The following is a 13487-nucleotide window of genomic DNA, read 5'->3' on the forward strand; positions in this document are numbered from 1 at the left end:
TCCTATAATCACTCTTTTTTCATGGGATCGCTCTCAACTAGAGAAAGTTTAATTAATAACCACCCTGTGTTTGGCTTCAATCGGATGCTCAACACGCGCACGTAAAAGGTCTGAATTTACTTGTAATCAGTAGGAATGTCGAAGTGGGGAGACAACCAATAAATCCATAAATTATATACGTACTTCTACCACCAGAGTTAAGAACCGCAAAAAACGAAATACACGAAGATGTAAAACAGAAAATCGACATTTTTTCGTATTAGAAGATCTGCATTAGGGAGCCAATTCAGCATTGATTCTTCAGACGCCTCATATTTTTTGAGGCTTCGTTGTCAAGAGCAATATCTTGTCATCCATCTTTCTTTGTATACATTACTTTTCACATCCCATTACACTGTTCGTATACGTATCGTTTTATTCATTTTACTAAGGTTTGAAGCTCCTCTTCTCTTTCTTCCTTGTCTGCGATTTAAGAACTGAGTTATTTTGGAAATGAGACTTATGAAAACACAATTAGTTTATTTTTGCAGCCGACCAGAGTGGCCGAGCGGTTCTAGTGGCTGCAGTCTGGAACCGGGCGACCGCTATGGTTGCAGGTTCGAATCCTGCCTATGGCATGGATGCGTGTGCTGTCCTTAGGTTAGTTGGGTTTAAGTAGTTCTAAGTTCTAGGGGACTGATGACCTCAGAAGTTAAGTGCTATAGTACTCAGAGTGATTTGAACCATTTTTTTTTATTTTTGTATTTCCCCAGACGTGTTTCGTCAACAACGTGTCATCTTCTGTGGGTTAAATTTTTATTTTCTGTAAAGTACAAAATCACATTTGTAATTATTTAACTACTATAGGCCTAAGAAATAAAATATTTGCAATTTACTTCGTTTTGCTTAGACACTCACCTTAAAAATACATCGCTAATTGAAGTGTACTATTAAACATCGATTTTAGTGCTGGTTTTTTTTCTTTTTTTTCTTTTTTTTTCAGCTTGTCATCTGCAAACGAGCTATGAAGAAAAATTATTGCGCATTTGTGGAGAGCTGTTTCGAGGTTATGTACGTTTCTGTACTTACATTTTCCGTCCTGTTGCGTGTCCCTTGTTCATGTCTCAATCAGTTACTATTTAGTGCATTAATTTTACTCAGTTCTTCATAAATTTCCGCTCACTACTTCACCTCACATGCCCTTGCACAAAATATGGCGAAATGTGATCTGAGCTGACACTTCTGGCAATACACTCAGTGATATGTGCCATGTTGTTGCCATTGCTCACTTGTTAATCGTTGGTCTTGTGCATGTTATGGCGCTGATTTTGAATGTGTGTGTGTGTGTGTGTGTGTGTGTGTGTGAGAGAGAGAGAGAGAGAGAGAGAGAGAGAGAGAGGGGGGGGGGGAGGGAGATGGAAAGAAGGGGGGGGGGGGAGAAAACCAAGAAAAGAGAAGTGGATTTTTTCTCCTGTTATGTTTTTTGAGGGGGTTATGAAGTTCTCACACAGTACTGGAAAACCTCAATAAACTATTAACAAGAACATTTATTGTTAATTGAGATTGTATTAATTAATTCCTTGGGGTCCACCAAAGCGTTGCAAGCTCCTCGTATTAAGAGGCATACCGAGAAGCAATTAAAAAAGACACCTGTAACTGCTGTGTGGAATACCAGAAGTCAAAAATTCATGGGTGTTCACCAGTCATGTTGTAACTAATATACAGTCATTCACAGTCTCATTGCTCTTAGCAATTATTGGGTGAATTACTTTTAAACAATACATTCAAAATCTTATTTGCATATTCTGGAAAGTGTATTTATTCAGCTTCAGTTCACGAGTTATAGTTCAGTGAGCCGTTTTCTCCTGCTTCGTCTTCTGCTTCTTTATCTTGGGCCTTTGTCACGCAACGGAGCAGGGTCAGCTTGGTTGTTAAAGTATTCTGCGTGATTACTTTGAGGTGTGACCGGGTGCCGTTCCTTCCGGCACCCTGTTACCCTTCGGGATGGAATCTGTGTATCCCAGATGTCTCTGTGTAACGTTACTCGGGTGAACGAAAGTGCAAATTTTCTAAATGTTTACGAATCGTGTAACTGAGACGGGAAGTGAGTAGCAGCCCGCTATTCACCTAGTGGGATGTGGAAGATCGCCTAAATAACAACATCCACGCTGACTTGCATACCAACTCCCGTCGTTAATATGTCTGGTGCATTCATCCGAGGCAGGCGCATCTCCCCGTCCCGACAAGGCAGTTTAACACGCACGGCTATCTGCGCAAGTAAAGTGTGCAGACCTGTGTGGTTACTTCACTTAAAAGTGTAAAAAGCCGCCACGTACGTGTACTGCTTGCACTCAGAGGATTATGTCTACAAATGATAATACACTGCTGTCCAAAATTATAGCAACAAACCGCTATTTCCCTGTCCTGCGTCTAATTCACAATACAATCATACAAACTGTCAACAGATGTTAGTATGATCGTGTTCTGCAAGGAAGATGGCGTAACGGTCAACGGACAACCATCCCAACGATGACCTCAGGGCACCTACCAAACGAGTTAGTGTTTGCCCGTTAGTCCCACATCCAAAGCCGTTGTGTACATGGTCACAGACGGTGCAGTGTGGAACAGAGAAGACTCCAACCAGACTCCCTGCGGTGGCGGACCATAGGAACAATGGAAGTAGGATAGTCGCAAGCTGATGTAGCCTGACGGCTTAATGTGAATCGTTCTGTTGCTTCTCGGATGTGGCGAAAGTTTATAGAGGCCGAATCTGCATACCGAAGGCTAGGGAACAGTCATCCCTGCGTGACATCACAGAGAGAGGACCGATATTTGACTGTAAGGGGGCGACGGCAGTGTCTTACTACTGTACGGCAACTGCCAAGTGGTCTCGCAGCATCCACTGGCCGTGTTGTATAGAGGCAAACGATGTACAGAAGGCTTCAGTCGATTGGCTTTACTGTGAGAGACCTGCTATATATCTACTTCTTCTTGAAATTGCACGGGTGAATGGGCAAGGTTTAATTAGTTCAAATATGGGACTTAACATATGAGGTCATCAATGACATAGACTTAGAACTACTTAAACCTAACCAACCTAAGGACATCACGCACAACCATGCCCGAGGAATGATTGGAATTATTGGAAACTGCGACCGTGGCGGTCGCGCAGTTCCAGGCTGTAGCGCCCAGAACCGCTCGGCCACAGCGACCGGCATTTAATTAGTGTCAGGTATCGTGACAAAATATTGACACCGCATGTGCGATTGTCGCGATATGATGTGGTCCCAGACTTCGTATGGATGGACGATAATGTTTGACCTCACAGAGCACGGATTGTCCGTGTTCCCTTGGAAATGAAAGACGTTGCACGCAGGGTGTGGCCTTCTCTCTCTCTCTCTCTCTCCCGATTTGAGAATAGATACAGCATGCCTGAGATGCACTACGGAGACGGGATGCATCACATCATCATCATCCACCAACTACTCTCCAAGACTTGCGAGCAGCTCTGCATTAAGAATAGCCGTTCTTGCCTCGACGTGAGACTGATGGCATTATTTGCAGCATTCGCCGAAGTTGTCAGACCTGTAATGGGGCCACAGCGGATCACACACCATACTGAACATGTTAACCATTTATCGGAATGTGTGTGATAATCCGTAAAGTTGCAAAAAAACGAAGAACTTTTTTGTCTACCATTATGCATGATGATTTGTTTACTTTGTTCCTACTATACTACAATCCGTTTATACTGCTTCATGTCAAAATAAACACAACATTCCAAAATTTCCTTTTGTTGCTTTAATTTTTGACACAATTTCATGTGGCTCAATCGCTTTGCTCAAGTCTTTCCATCAGCTGAGTTAACACGAGCGGAATATTTCCGAACGTCGGATACGCGAAAAATGGAATCGCTGCTATGGCGCAGGAACCATTTGCACCAGTCCACCCTGCGCGGAACGTCTGTACCTGAGGAACTTGGCCACTTACTAGCCACATCGCCCATATCGAGAAAGAAATCGCATGGAGGCAGCCGCATTGTTATGGGCCACGATAATCAATTAGGCACTTCACACTGGCGGTGCGTCCCTTGTGCGAAGGTCCAGCTGATGCAGTCGGCGCTGGAAAAAGACTGGCCAGCTGACAGACAACAACCAGTGTTGCATTCTCCGTTCTGTGTCTGGGTCTGCAAAGTGTCTTCCACAATGCGTCTTCTGTAGACAGAGAAAATCGATACAAAAAATTGTAATAACGGAGACAAAGAAGAGTCCTTGTATTTGGGTCGCAATAACCGAGGAATACAAGGACAGAAACAAGAAGGGTACAGCAGAACATAACAAAATCTGAGAATTACAACCTGATTTCTCAGAGCAATCGGGTAGCGACACAAAATCTGTTGGTAGCTTTTTTCTCCCTTCTTCTAATAATATTGTGGGTAAAAGAATCAGTCGCAATTGCAACAGAACAAGCGATTTAATTCCCCAGAACTCTTAACGCACAGATAGTATTGGGGACAGAAAACAAGTTGAAACGAGATGTCAATGACAACGAAATCCTAATTTAAGATTGGAATGTTTACCGTAAGCATATGTTGGTCGCCAACGGTGGTGGCGTGGTGACTGAAGTAAAAAACTCGATAAAATCTAGTTAGGTTATTACGGATTCCCGATGTGAATTAGTCTTGGTGACACTAAGTATCAAAGAACGGTCAAAAATTGTGATCGGATGCTTCTGTAGACCACCTGGTTCAAGATCTGTAGTTGTAGAACGCTTCAGACAGAACTTCCACAATATTATTAGTAATTTTCCTGATCATGTCGTTGTAACAGGGAGTGACTTCAAATTACCAGGCATAGATCGGGAGTGGTATACCATCAAAACTGGTGCCAGAGACAAGGATTCGTGTGGCATTGTTTTGGACATCTTATCCAAAAATTACCTTTAGCAGACAGAGAACCAGATCGAGAGGGTAACGTCTTAGACCTCCTGGGAACAAGCAGACCTGAACGTATCGAATCTGTTAACGTAGAGGAAGTGATCATAAGGCTGTGACGATGGGTCCTACAAGGAATTTTAAGAAAAGTAGCAAGATATATTTGCTCAGGAAGAGTGATTGCATACAAATTTCAGAATACCTCGGCTGTCAGCATCAAATATTCGGTGATGAGTACGAACATGTAGAGAACAATGGAAAAAATTCATCGTTCAATATGCCCTAGACAGGTATGTTCCGATCAAGGTTCTAAGTGGTGGGAATGATACACCAAGGTTTAATAGCCATGCTAGAAAAGTGCTACGTAATCAAAGAGCACTTCATCTCAGATTCGAGATAAGTAAAAATCTAGCTGACAAACAAAAGCTGAACGACCCGAAAATGAGCGTAAGGAGAGCAGTGAGAGAAGTGTTCAATGATTTTGAAAAGGAGACGTTGTCAACCGATTTACGAGATTTTGGTCGTTTGTAAAATCAGTAAGTGGGTCAAGATCATCTATCCATTCTCTCAGCGACCACACTGGCACAGAAACGGAAGATAACAGACAGAAGACCGAAATAATGAATTCGGTCTTCCGAAGCTGTTCCACTGTGGAAAATCGTAACACTACCCCTCCTTTCAATCACCGTGCGAACGTCGAGATGGCAGCTATTGAAATAACAGATCGCGGAACTGAAAAGCAGCTACAGTCGCTTAGTAGTGGGAAGGTGTCAAGAGCAGATGAGATACCAATAATATTCTATAAAGATTATGGCAAAGAACAATTTCCTCTTCTAGCAGTAATTTATCGTAGATCGCTTGAGCAACGAAAGGTTCCTAAAGATTGGAAAAAAGCGTAGGTCATTGCCGTTTTTAAGAAGGACCGTTTTACACTTGCAAACAGATCCACACAACTATAGATCTATATCTTTGACGTCAATCTGTTGTACAATTATGGAACATATTTTGTGCACAAGCATTATGACGTTGATGGAAAATGAACATCTCCTCTATCAAAATCAACATGTAATCAACAAACAGAGATCCTGCGAAACTCAGCTCGCTCAGTTCTCCATGAGATCTCAGTGCAGTGGATAACGGTGCTCCGGTTGATGCCGTGTTCCTTGATTTCAGTAAGGAATTTGACACCGTCCGGCATTGTCGTTTAATGAAAAAAATATGTGCTTACTGAGTATTGTAGCAGACTTACGATTAGATTCAAGACTTTCTTGCCGACAGAACTCAAAAGGTCACTCTTAACGGAAAAAGATCAACAGATGTAATGGTAATATCCGGAGTACCACAGGGTAGTGTGACAGGACTGATACTAATTACTGTGTATATAAATGATGTAGTAGAAAGCGGCGGATGCTCTTTAGGCTTATTCGCAGATGATGCAGTTGTTTATAGCAAAGTAGCAACGCCAGAAGATAGTACGAATTTGCAGAACGACCTGCAGAGGATTGATGAATGGTGCAGGATCTGGCAGTTGACCCCAAACGTAAATAAATGTATCATATTGCGCATACATAAGAAAAGAAATCCACTACTGTGCACCTACACTATTGATAACAAACAGCTGGAGACAGCATATGCCGTAAAATATCTTGGCGTAGCTATCCAGAACGAGAGGAATGAACATATAAAACAGATAGTGGGAAAAGCAGACACCAGACACAGATTCATCGGAAGAATCTTAAGGAAATGTAACTAATTCACGAAAGAAGCGGCTTCAGAGGTGTTTGTTCGCCCGATTGTTGCTTATTGCTCATCTGTCTGGAATCCCTATCAGGTAGGACTGACAGAGAAGATAGAGAAGGTCCAACGAAGAGCGGCGCATTTCGTCACGGGATCATTTAGTTGGCGAGAGAGTGTTACGGAAACGCTAAAATGCTCCACTGGCAGACATTACAAGGGAGGCATTGTTCAGAGAGAGAGAGAGAGAGAGAGAGAGAGAGAGAGAGAGAGAGAGAGAGAGTTACTATTGAAATTTCGGGAGAGCACTTTTCAGGAGGTGTCGGACAACATACTCTGTTCTCCCACTTACAAGTCACGTATTGACCACGTGGAGAAAATTCCAGAAATGAGAGTCAATACAGACCCTTAGCGACAATCACTCTTCCCACACACTATTCGCGAGTGGAAAAGGATTGGAGGGATCAGATAGTGGTACCGAAAGTATCCTCTGCCTAACACTATTAGGTAAGGTGCTGCATATGATGTAGATGTAATGAAATTTTTTACGAAAATTCTTCAAAAATGATAGGTTCTGAGAGATTTCTACATTTCCGTAATTGTTGGCTTGGTACATTTTGCCTCTTGTGAATGAACTAGCAAGTAGCCTGTTTCAGTTGCTATGACTATGAAATCTAGAGAAGAATTTATTTTTTTACAAAGACGTTCAATGACAAGTCATATTAAATAATTATGAAAATTCTCCGTAAACGATTATAAAGTATTTACGGCGTGGCTGATCGAAGGTTAGATATCGGGAAACATGTGTGGTATACTTATTGTTGATGTGATTTTTTAATTATTTTACCATAGAGTTTCACAACATGTGCAATGGATGAGTGATCTAAATGAAACATCGGTAGCAGCATGCGTTATAATTTCTTACCATGTTTTGCAAAGGATACTGATGATGGTACAGAGGTGCTGAAACATGTTTGGGAACTTGGAAAAACGATGTTTTGGATAACTGGCGGACCTTACATTAAACAATTACGTTAAAATTCGCGAACACGGGTAGTCAGTTTCTAGGAGCTCTGAACGCGAACAAGCTACACTGGAATCGTCATATGTATAATACTGTAGGGAAGGAAGCCCAAACACTTCATTTTATTTATAGAATATGTAGAAGATGCAACAAATAAACTAAAGTGACCACCTATAACACAGTTTTCCATCCTGTTCGCGAGTATTCTTGAGCGGTATAGGATCCCTACGAGGTAGGGCTGATGGAAGACATTGAAAAAGTTCAAAGAAGGGCAGATCGTTTTGTATTATCGAAAAATGGCGAGATTGTGTCACAGATGTGACAAACAAGTTAGGGTGGAGATAATTTAAATACAGACGTCTTATATTAAGACGAACATTTTCACAAAATTCCAATTGCGAACCAACTCAGCTGAAAATAATGATATTTTATTTACCCCGACGTACATAGGAGACATGACCATTGTGACAAGGGTCATCAGTACTTGTACGGATGATTTAGTTCATCATTACTTCCACGCGCTTTTTGGGTGTGTAACGGTAGAGAAATAATGTGACAATGGTTGAAAGGAACCCTTGCAAAGAACTTAATTGTGAACTGTGGAATACTCATGTAGATGTGGTTGCAGATATCAAGGGAGGAGTAGCAGGAAGTAGCAGAGATCTAGGAATGGATAGAAGAGCAAATCTTGTCTCGTATTCCTTACTTAGACGTACGCCGCAGTCTATTTTATTGCAGGACAGCGAAAAAAAGGGAATATTTTCCGAACGAAGAATGGATTACACGTAATAAGATATAAAAGAATAGGGTTTCATAAGTTTTGAAAGGAGTGACAGAAGACAGTAAAGAAAGCAGGAATTAAACGAGAACGTATAGTTAATGGAAACACATAGTTTTGTTTACAATGCTTCGGGGTGAATGGAGTAGAAAGGCAATTGAGATGATAATGCAAGAGAGACGAGAGAGAGTGAGAAAGAGAATGTAGGAGAAATTAACAATGAATGAAAGTAAGAAGGAATCGCTTTTACCATTTTTGGGGGATGGAGCGTTTATTAGTGGATGGAGGGGAAGAGAGCGATGTATTTGAAATAACGCAAAATACTTTTAAAGCGTCAGTCTGAACTGATTACCTCGTAAGTATCAGGACAGGGTGTAAATGAAATAAAAATAGATTACATGACAATGTGTATATTCAAAAGAAATTCAATTAAAAAGGCAACTCGAAGAAAACTAACTCAAATTGTATCTTATCTGTTGCCAAGTGATCTTCCACTGACTCTCAGTGAGGGAAGATGAAGATTTAAACGACACAACAAAACATTTTATGACTGATATTTTGCCCAGAATCCCATACTACTTTGTACTTCTGTCATTCATCTTGGCATAGAAACTATAAGCCGGTGGATGTAACAGCCTGAAGAAGAAACTTCCGCCCAGGTTTCAAGAACACAATCCCAAAGAGTGTCAGTTGTGGTTGATTAGTTTCATAGTCAGTTCTTTGCTAACGTACTGGCGACCTCAGCCCTCATGTTTGCCATTCAGCATTCCGTGGTGGCCGGCCAATGACGCTGACGCCACTCACGGACAGCTGCTGTTGAACGAATGCAGATTTGTGAACGGGAGAACGGTCCTCTCACAATGTGAAGTCCCCTTCTCTGTAGAGCATTCGCACGGATGGAAGCCTCACATTTTCCAATATGTGGGCGCACTGCTCGCTGCCGAGACTTCTTTCTATCCTTTGAAGAATTCCTGCTTCTCTTGCAGAACTCCATCTCCAGCAGGAAATAGATAGCCGCACAATTCTTCTCGTCGTGGATACATATTCCCGTCGATGGCGACTCACTCGCTTCCAGAAAACGTCTCCTGGACTGTCGTTAGTGGTAGAAAACACTTCCTCGTCAGTGAAAATTACGTATTCCCACGAAGCACTCAGCTGGAGCTCTGCAAATGACAGCTAGTATAAAACATTGTCCTCGTTGAGCTCTTGTTTCTTGGCAGATCGTCGTGCATGCAGTCCAGCGTCCCTCAGCCTTCGGTGGATCATGTCACTGGAGCTAGGGAAGTACGTCTCTGGGCGCAACTGCTTCACGTTCAGAAAGTGATTTCCTCTGCTCTTAGCAATAGCTCCCTGTCCTCGTGTTGTGAGATCACTCTCTTCCCTCCAGGAGCTCTGCTGGTGGTGCACCTTTCACGGCAGTTCGTCCACCATCTCGCTGCAGCGTTATGTGGCATGCCATACCTTCTGCCACCTTTTCTGATGGACCGTCCACCTTCTTCAAAAAGAGCGACGATTCTATATTGAGTAGATCTCTCCCAGTGAGCCACTTCATCAGATGGCCTGATGTTTATTACTGCTTGCCAGTCTGCCATCCAGTCTCCCTGGCCTGCAGCTCGCGAGCCATGGCTAGTTCAGGCCCAGGCTGCAACGCCTGAAGGATCAAACATTTCTTCTACCATAACTATGTCTGTAGTATAAACTAGCGCAGCTAGAGTCAATTTGCTATAACGTTTCTTTCAAATAATTTTGACGTTTCATTCAAATATGTAACGAAAAATATGTTAAAGAATACACTCATGACAAATGTAGCTAACACAAAATATATGAACTAGCTAGTAATTGCTGATGCTATGTTTTCTCGTAAGTGCTGCTGGTCCCGGCAGCGGTTCGAGTCCTCCCACGGGCATGTGTGTGTGTGTGTGTGTGTGTGTATTCAACATTTTTTTCGTAAGTGCTCTGCATTAGATCTCGCCTTATTAAAATATGTATTGCACCAAGATAACTAAGCTGATTGCCGGCCGCGGTGGTCTTGCGGTTCTAGGCGCGCAGTCCGGAACCGTGCGACTGCTACGGTCGCAGGTTCGAATTCTGCCTCGGGCATGGATGTGTGTGATGTCCTTAGGTTAGTTAGGTTTAAGTAGTTCTAAGTTCTAGGGGACTAATGACCACAGCAGTTGAGTCCCATAGTGCTCAGAGCCGTTTTTTGATCTAAGCTGATTGAGAAAATGCAATTCACATTTAAGTATTTCATAAAGAATTCACTGAATCGCTTTAATCCCTAACTAACCTAAGGTCATCACACACATTCATGCCCGAGGCAGGATTCGAACCTGCGACCGTAGCGGTCGCGCGGTTCCAGACTGTAGCGCCTAGAACCGCTTGGCCACCCCGGCCGGCTGAGGAGTTTATTACATGGCAGCAGTACCTGCTAAAAATCTAAGAGAAATGAGAAATGTTGTCGGCCAAAATATATATAGTAGATTGCCTGCATCAATTTATTTGCAGAATCGCACTCATCACTTCTGTTTCACTAGGAGATGCCTCATCACTTAACGCGAACTGCGACTTTTCAGCTAAGATCACGAATCCAGTCGCACAATTCAGACGTAAGTCCATAGAAAAGCAATAGACTGAAATCGCAATTTAGTAATGATGTAGAGTTGCCTGAACCTTAAGAGACCATTCAGGAAGAATCAGTGCACAAAGTAGTGGGTTTCTGAAGTACTAAGGAATGAAGAGATAGACTTGAAGTTCTCTGAAGCTATAGATACTTCGATAGCGAATGGCTGAAAAGGCAGTCCAATCGAAGAGGAATGGGCGTCTCTGAAAATGGCAGTCATGGACATTGGAAAGAAAAACGTAGGTACAAGAAAGGTAACTACGAAGATGCCATGGGTAACAGAAGGAATACTTCCGCTGATCGGCTACAGAAGGAAGTACAAAAATCTTCAGGCAAATTCAAGAATACAGCAATACAAGGCACTTAGGAACAAAATAAATAAGAAATTCAGGGTAGCATAGCGGAATGACTACAAGAAAAATGTGAAGAAATTTCAAAAGAAACTATTGTCGAAAGGACTGACTCAGAATATAGAAATGTAAAAACAGCCTTAGGTGAAAATAAAACCAAGGGCGGTAACAATAATTGAGCAATGGAAAGTTCACTGCTAAATGAAGAGGGAAGAATGGACAGGTGGGAAGAGTACATAGAAGACCTCTGTGAGAGGGGGGACTTGTCTGATGGCGTTATGGAAAAAGCGACAGGAGTCGACAGGGAAGGGGTAGGTCGAGTATTAACAGTCAGAGTCTAAAAGAGCTTTGGGTGACTTATGATCACATCATTGGGAAGGGATGGATAACATTCCATCAGAATTTCTAAAACCATGGGGGAAGTGTCAACAAAACGACTGGCCACATTGGTTTGCAGACTTTTGGAAAAACATCATCCACACAATTACTAAGAGGCAAGAACCGAAAAGAGCTGGAATTGCAGTCCAATCAGCTTAATAACTCATGCATCCAAGTTGCCGACCAGCATATATACAGAACAGCAGAAAAGAAAGTTGAGGAGATGTTATATGACGATGTGTTTGGCTTTACGAAAGGCAAAGCATCCAGAGGGGCAGTTATGACGTTGCAACTGGTAATAGAAGCAAGAGTGAAGAAAAATCAAGACCCGTTCATGGCACTTGTCGACCTGGTAAAAGCGCTCGAAAATAAAAAATGGCGCAAAATTTTCGAAATTTCGACAAGAGTAGGGATAAGCTGTAGTACAAGACGGATAATTATACAGTACAGTATCTACATGAAACAAGAGGGAACAACAAGACTGGAAGACTAAGAAGTAAATTATCGGATTACAAATGACGCGAGACAGTGATGCAATGTTTTACCCCTAATTTTCAGTCTATACTTTACCTAGTTTACCTCGGATAAGCAATAACGGAAAAAAAGAGAGTTTCATGGAGCGGGGGGGGGGGGGGGGGAGCAGAAGAAGGTTAAAATTCGAGATGAAAAGATGTTAATGATTAGATTCGTTGATGACATCGCTACCCTCAGTGTAAGTGAAGTGTCTAATGAATACAGAATAAGGACTGAGAGTAAATCGAGGAAAGAAGAAAGTAATTAGAAGTAGCAGACACGAGAACAGCGAGAAACCTACCATCAGAATTGTGGGATCACGATGTAAATTAAGTTGAGGAATTCGGCATACCTAATAGAGGCAGACAGAGATTGGAATTTGTTCAGCAGGTAACTGAGTACATACGTTACAAGTGGGCCCATACCCTCGAAACGTGCTCTACTATACTCGAAAACGATGCCGTCATTATGAAGCGGTATCACTTGATGCGTGAGCGGATTTTCTACTACGTATTCAGGGTTGCACCCCCGTATATTCGACCACCACACATATGTCGCGTTCTAGTTACGGCCCCTACCTCACTTCCGAGGTTGTTTGCCAATTGAATAGTCATTGAGCTGTTTACCGTCAAGCCTCGTGCGGCCGACACAGCATCAGGTGGCATGCAAGGGTATACGAGTATAGGCGGTGCAGTCGCGGTCACGTGTCCATGTGACACCACTCATGTAGTGTTTCCCAGATGCATCACACATGATAGGTCGCGCGTCCGCCATCAGAGAGTTGGTTACACTCCAGGCTCCTACCGAAAACCAGCCACCACGAGCCACCATTTTTCACCCAATAAGGGCGACGGTTGCTGCCCATCGCACTGTGTCTGTTTATCCTCGCCGTGAGCTCCGCGTGGTGATGGACTTCAGTCAGCCACTCCCGAGGGCACCGCATAGCAGTATCTTCATGTGAATGCCCACGAGCACGCCGGCCGCTGTGGCCGAGCGGTTCTAGGCGCTTCAGTCCGGAACCGCGCGACCGCTACGGTTGCAGGTTCGAATCCTGTCTCGGGCATGGATGTGTGTGATGTCCTTAGGTTAGTTAGGTTTAAGTAGTTCTAATTCTAGGGGACTGATGACCTTAGATTTTAAGTCCCTTAGTGCTCAGAGCCGTTTGAACCATTAGAACC

This window comes from Schistocerca gregaria, chromosome 6 (genome assembly GCF_023897955.1).
Source record: "Schistocerca gregaria isolate iqSchGreg1 chromosome 6, iqSchGreg1.2, whole genome shotgun sequence".
Lineage (NCBI taxonomy): Eukaryota > Metazoa > Arthropoda > Insecta > Orthoptera > Acrididae > Schistocerca > Schistocerca gregaria.